Source organism: Sinocyclocheilus anshuiensis, unplaced genomic scaffold (genome assembly GCF_001515605.1).
Source record: "Sinocyclocheilus anshuiensis isolate Anshui unplaced genomic scaffold, SAMN03320099.WGS_v1.1 scaffold188, whole genome shotgun sequence".
In the NCBI taxonomy this organism is placed as follows: domain Eukaryota; kingdom Metazoa; phylum Chordata; class Actinopteri; order Cypriniformes; family Cyprinidae; genus Sinocyclocheilus; species Sinocyclocheilus anshuiensis.
The window spans coordinates 2,348,346-2,355,685 of NW_015555768.1; the positions used below are offsets into that span (position 1 = coordinate 2,348,346).

The 7,340-nt window shown below is 36.2% G+C and overlaps 1 protein-coding gene and 1 pseudogene across 1 annotated transcript in view; both read right to left on the reverse strand.

Annotated features, from left to right (window-relative positions):
* The window catches only part of nras (NRAS proto-oncogene, GTPase), a 9,460-nt gene extending 5,563 nt beyond the window's left edge, over positions 1-3,897 (reverse strand). Inside the window, exon 1 of the mRNA XM_016468317.1 lies at positions 3,640-3,897. The gene's annotated coding sequence lies outside the window, so the exon portion shown is untranslated. The remainder of the gene's footprint in view (positions 1-3,639) is intronic.
* Positions 3,898-4,577: 680 nt separating this feature from the next.
* The window catches only part of LOC107674361 (ankyrin repeat and SOCS box protein 13-like), a 5,428-nt pseudogene continuing 2,665 nt past the window's right edge, over positions 4,578-7,340 (reverse strand).

Here is a 7,340-nt window from a genome sequence, read left to right on the forward strand (position 1 = left end):
TGTGCACACCGACGGGCAAAACGCAAGGCGTAAAAGCGTCATTTTTTAAAAAATGCCTCGGGCTCGTTTTTTTTTTGGTTTGACGCGCCGCGTTAAAAACTGGCCGACCAATGAGATTGGCGCTTTTGTTCACGTGCCTGGAGCTGCTGAAGTTACAGTAAAACACGACTTGGTGGCGCTCAAGCACAAAACGATCTTGCCAAGCACACATTGATACCTAACGACAAAGAGGAAGTAAGTAGACCAAGAAGATGCATGGAGGCAAGATGAATGTAGAGCTGCTGGTCTCATTGGTGTCTGAACACAAAGGGCTTTATGACAAACGCGACAGCGACTACAAAAATATCGATAAGAGGGAGTTGTTATGGAGAGGAATTGCAGATCAAATAGGATTCGATGTGTACCGGGGTATTTCTGTTTTTCATTAAGCGCCATCTAATGTCAGGGAGTGAATTTGCACTTTCACTCGGCTCATCGCCTGCGAAAATCGCTTGGGTATGAACACAAACGACGCGTCGAAAAACGTCGTCGAAAAACATCGGCGATAAGCGCACGCGATAATCATCCCGGTGTGTACGAGGCTTCAGAGAGAGCAGACGTAACACAATAAATGCGGTCATTGCTTTTAGAGGTGGATGCCTGCTGTTTGGGAACGCAGTCACGTAAGACAATAATTATACAGAAATACTTTGATGACAGACTTTCCTCAGGCATTTCAGAACGACCAAAACAACATATAGATGCTGTGAACGAGATCGGTCTGCTGGTTTGTCAAGTTATACCGTCTCATAGTGCAAAGTCACATGACTTTTTGAATGCCGCATGGTGGAATTTATGCTGTAAATGTGTTTCCATCGTAGTTTATGCACATTTTTTATTATCGGATAAAAAATTTATCGTACTCAGTTGTGCACATAAGTTTTTTATGCGCATTTTTTAAATTTATGCGCATCTTGGCATTTCCATCCAGCTGTTTTTTATGCGATAATCCCAAAAAAATGTGCATAAAAATAGGTGGATGGAAACATAGCTAATCACCAAGGATGCAAATTTGATAAAAAATATAGTAAAAACTCCACTTGATGACTTTACAACACCACCCATGCATGCTAGCTTCAGCAGTTGTCTGATTGTGGCTAGAAGGGATACAGCTACGGCCGGAAGATAACAATTAATTACATTTTCTACCTATTAAATTGTGTTTTATTAACATCTACACCTACCCCAATACCCCTTACAATAATGCAAATACAGTAATTTTTGTTGTTCAGCGTGACAAGAATTACGTTATATTTATGTGCGCATACCCTGTAACCGCAGATGTGTCCCTTCTAGCAGTTATCTGGATGACTGTGGCACTGAGAGTTTACAGACAGTGAATTAACAGCATATTGCACCATGAATAATATAATGTTGTCTTATGTACCTTCTCATTCTTATGACTCATACTGGAGGTTATTCAGCAGTCTCTCCATTGTCATGTGACCACTGACATCACAATAGTAATCAAAGTTTCTGGAGGAAAGCACCCCCTCTGCAAACATTACCTATGCAATCTATTTATAGAACGGCTAAATGTCAAAGTCATTCTCAGAGTACAGCCAGGAAAAGACATTAACCTGAGAGAGAAGCAGAGGTCACTGACCCCGGAGCTGTTTTTACCTAAACCAGTTCATTTTAGCTCAAAACATCCTTTTTACCATTATCAATTCAACATAATTAAGATCTTATTATACATGCATGTTTCAAAAAAATTGTAAGCTATGCATCTGAGCATGTTGATCTAAACGAAAAAAATCATGTCATCAAAATTAAATTGCATGCTCTTCCTCTTGAACAACTTTCCCTTTCCACTGACGTTACTGTGCAGCCAGTTGGATAATGTTAACCAACAGCCAAATAGCTTTTGTTTTAGCAAACTCACATGCAGCCTGGATATAAAAGTAACACACACATTATAGAAGTAAAATTGGCTGTAAACTATAGAAGCTTGTCTCTGCCACGAGATAAAAAATACAAATAAAAAGGTAATTGTGACTTTCTCTCAGTTCACTTTTTTTTCTCACATTTCTGAGAAAAAAGTCAGAACTGCAAGATTTAGAGGCAGAATTTCAAGAAAAAGTCAGAATTGTGAGATATTAACTTAAAGGGGTCATATGATGCGATTTCAAGTTTTCCTTTCTCTTTGGAGTGTTACAAGCTGTTCGTGAATAGATAAGATCCCTGAAGTTGCAAAGACTAAAGTCTCAAAACCAAAAGATATTTTTTATCAAAGTTAAGACTCTGCCACGCCCCCCTAAAACGGCTCGTTCTAACACGCCCCCACATATCTAGGTCACTATGTGGGAATATTTGCATAATGCGCCCAAATGTTCACGCAAAGAAAGAAGGCGTGGTTTAAAGTTGTCCAAATGAAGTCCTTAGCAATGCATATTACTAATCAAAGCTGAAGTTTTGATAGATTTACGGTAGGAAATTTACAAAATATCTTCATGGAACATGATCTTTACTTAATATCCTAATGATTTTTGGCATTAAAGAAAAATCTATGATTTTGACCCATACAATGTATTTTTGGCTATTTCTACAAATATACCCATTCTACTTAAGACTGGTTTTGTGGTCCAGGGTCACAAATAGTTTATTTGCAAAAGTCAGAAATGTAAGATAAAAAGCCACAATTACCTTTATTTTTAATCCCATGGCAGAAAACAAAAAACAGAATTGTGAGATATCAACTCAGGATTTAGAGAAAAAAAGTCAGAATTGTGAGAAGAAGAAAGCCAGAACTGTGAGATAAAAAGATGCATTTACCTTTTTAAATTTTTATCCTATGGTGGAAACGGGCTTCCATAATGAACAGAAAATCACATTGACTTTAACTGGAAAACTTTAACTACATATGCTAAATAATAACAGGTTTTGTCAACACACTATAGTTAAATGACAAGACAAATATCAATCCCGAGTTTTTCTTTCTGAAAGGAGTAGTTTCCCTTATTCTGTCATTTAGACTGATGTTTGATGTTTTACTGCACTGTATGCAATAAAAGTCAGTGGCTGCTTACATTTTTTCGTATTGTACAGAAATTCACACACTTTAAACAACCATAGGGTTAGTAAATGACAACTTTACACACAATTGTGGTTGTGGTCTAGGTAAATATGCACTTTAAACAGGGTTGAACGTCTCATAACATCCCATTACCTTGCTTGTGGCTGTTATGCGTTCATTGATTATCATGCATTGATATCATGTTTGTGGTGGAATAAGCCATCAAATTAGGACAAACCCCCTACAGAAACACACTAGGCTAATCAACAGTAAATACCTGGCACAGAAAACGTAAAAGATAATTTAAGTATACATTTAACATAATATTAATCAGACAAAATATCACGAGAAATCAGATCTATACATAAAAGAAACCTAGACTACATGTATCCCACATGTGCCATAATGCTGTCTATGTAGACAGCTCACTAGGATTTGAGTCACAGCCTTTATGTCGTACAAAGGAAGCCCTTTAAAAATATCCAGTGCCAGACTGCCTGTACATATGAAAATGAATGTAAACATCCGAGGACGGGTATAAACGCGATAGAGAGCGTCTGTAAGTGGTGGAGAAGGAAACTCACCGCTTACACTGCAGTTCTGCGACCTCTGGCTGATCTGATCAACAGGGCTCTGCTAATTACTGCTCTCTCGCCCAAAATAATGCCATGAGGAGCACTTTAGACGCCACTTCACACTCGTCTGGAAGCCACGTAACCCGTACGAACAGGATTCGTCAGGAGACTACAGATTCAGCTTGTAAAAACAGCAGTTAAATAAGTCTGCCCAAAGTTTTGAATAAGAGTTGACCAAGCAGCTTCCCCCAGAACTTCACGATTCACAGCGACTTCCGGCTTCAGAATTCCACAAATCACGTCAAAATAAAAGTCATGTCGTTGTGGCTGCAATACGGCCATGTTAAAAAAATATAATAATAATAAGATAATAAAAGTGCAACAGTAGTGTTCCTGTTCTTATATGAAAATGTTGTGATTTTGCGCACTTCTATTTTAAATTTTTTTTTACTTAACATGATTTGATACTTACATCTGACTTGTAAAGAGAATTCAGCAGAATGAAGTGCAGAGAAAAAGCAATATATATGAATACAATTTTAATAGATATCTGTTTGGTATGCACAAACTGCAGCAAAATTAAGACTTTAGAGCAGTGTCTGAAAATAAAATCTATTGTGTAAGGTCAGAGTAGTCCGGTCAATTCTCAACACCAGTCAAGTAAAACATAAATGTAATATTGTGTAATTAATTAAGAAATTACAATTTCTGTTAGAAGTAAAACCAAAACAACATTTTCAAATAATCTATGTACAACAGGAAATTTCATTTATAAAGCATTTGCACAGTATATTCACTTATATTTTATACACATTTAAATGAGAACTAGCTATAATATGCACAATTTGCATAATTTGTATAAAACCGGAATTAAAATAAGACTATTTTATATACAATGTATTTACAAATCTAATAACATAAATGAAATCATACAATGCAGATTATGAAACATAATTATCCAACTAATATTATGGTTTGGATTAACTGCAAGAAAACAAGCTCTTTGTCTTATTGTGCCTCATTGTAAGATGTGTCAGCAGCCAAAACATGATGCAACTGTGAAAGGTGCTTCTTTCCAAGTCAAATTATTCTAAACATTTTGGCAGTAAACTGCATCCATACCAAGTGACCATGTATTCTGTTGGTTCGCTGCTGTAACAGCGGGAAAATATCAAACATATGTGACAAATACTGAGTGCAGCTGTTACAGTAGCTGCTCTTCACAATAAGGAATCTTCTTCCTCCTGGAAACGAATGATCTATGTACCTTATTCTTAAACGCAGTCATTGTCGTGGCCATTATTCATGACCTGGACAGAAGCAGCGTAGTAGATCATCAGGACGGGAAGAGCTCCAGGGGAGGAGCTGGTAAATAAGACAGGAAACAGATTATTCCGTTTGGGAGGCCCAATTGAGTCAACACCCCCAGCGCCTGTTTCCTGAGAGCATTTCTGAAAGCAATTCTGCATAACTGCTGAAGACTGAGAGGTGTGGCTGAAAGATATCAAACAAGAAGTTATCAATGGGACGATGTAAATTAATTTTCTGCTTTAGCCAAAATAATAAAAACAGATTCAATTCTTTCAATTTACTGACTTTAAAGGAGTCATATTACTCATTTTTATTTAATATTAAGATTAGTATTATTATTATTTTTATTAAGATTAGTATTATTATTATTAGTATTAGTATTTAAAAAAATTTGATATCTCATGTAGTGGTCGACCGATATATCGCCAAGGCCGATATATCGGCCGATATTTGGCATTTTTTAAATATCGGCATCAGCTGATAAGTTTTCCTGGTTGGCCGATGCGTTCGAGGCGGGACTTTTATTTTGATGGCGCAAAAAGTATTATAACGATTGCTTTTATATTATTAGTAATAGAAAGGCAAACTTGTTTGCCGTCAGCATTCAGCAAATACGCATTTATATAATTTAAACAAATCTTTGAATGACTATTGAACATTTAATTTCACAAAGCTTGCAATCTCAGTCGGATCCAGTTGTGAGATCTTATGAAGTGTGCATTTGTATCCTGCATGATCGCGTGTTCTCTGCGCGAGAGTCGGTCCGTGCGAATGGAATGCGGACAGGAGGAGAGTTCAGCTTCACTGGAGATGCGTGATTGACAAACTTTAAACTCGTGATTTCAAATTATGCTGCGCTTTATGCATTTGCCCACTGCCATATTCATGTCTTTTCCACTGTGTGCTGTATGTAAAATGAGTGTTACCTTGGCTTTATTTGAAAAAATATGATTCCCAATGCACACAAACTTCCCAGAATACTGATTGCCCTGTTGGTTACAGTGTTTACTTCCTTTTTTATTATATTTTTATTAAATATTTATTTATTTGTGAAAAATACTTTGTCATCTAAAGTATAAGTATGTTTATTTAACACATTTACTTTTTAATCCATTTTCAAATTATTTCAAATTTCTTAAACATTAATTAAAATAAATAAAATTATATCGGCCATCGGCCACCCTGCTTTCAAAGATATTGGCATCGGCTGTCAAAACACCAATATCGGTCGACCACTAATCTCATGATATGACCCCTTGAAAAACATCATCTATCATTATACCAAATCCAAAATTTATAAACTAAGCACTTCAACTTACATTCATAAAACTCTAGGCAGAGTGCAGCCGTTGAGCCGGGTCTGGTGTACTGAAAGGGCTTTTTTCCGAGGTTGTCTCTGGCGAAAACATTTCCCCCAAATTCAACCAAAAGCTCAATTAGTTCCAGATGTTTCACTTTGGCAGCATGATGCAGTGCAGTCTCGTGAAGTTTAGCAGCATTTACATTTGCACCTAAAAACAAGAATAGAACGAAACTAAATAAATCAAAGAATACACAGACATCATAAGAAAAGTGCGCACAGAAGTTTGTTTTTTAATATCTGATACAATGAAACAACGAGATTTATGTTCATTTTAAAATAGTGAGATTTGCAGTAACACTATTTTGTTAACATTAGTTAACTACATTAGTTAGCATGAACTAACATTGAACAATACTGCAGCATTTATTAATCTTTTTCATTACACATTTTTAGAATCCAATATTGTATCTGTTACCATTAGTTAATGCACTGTGAACTAACATGAACAATAACAAATATATTGCTCATTGTTAAATCATGTTAGCTAGTGCATTAACCAAATTGCAAATAAAAATAAAACACAAAGAAATGTAAATGCAGAAACTGACCTGCGTTGAGCAGAACTTTGACGCAGTTGAGATGTTGTCTTGCACACGCCACATGCAGAGGAGTGCCAAAGTGACAGTCATGAGCTTCCATAAACGCACCTTCATCAATCATGAGCTGAACACATTTAGAGTTACCTGCCAGACAAAACGCATTAGATGTTTTTCTCTTATCAAATATTGCTATATGCGGTTATTCATTTCAATATTTAAAGGGATAGTTCACCCAAAAATTTAAATTTGATGTTTATCTGCTTACAGGCATGCAAAATGTAGGTGACTTTGTTTCTTCAGTAGAACACAAATGAAGATTTTTAACTCAAACTGTTGCAGTCTGTCAGTCATATAATGTCAGTGAATGGGAATCACGGCTTTGAGAGTCAAAAAAACATACACAAACAAAACCAAATTAAACCCTGCGGCTCGTGACGATACATTGATGTGAAAAGACACAAAACGATCAGTCTGTGCAAGAAACTGAACAGTATTTA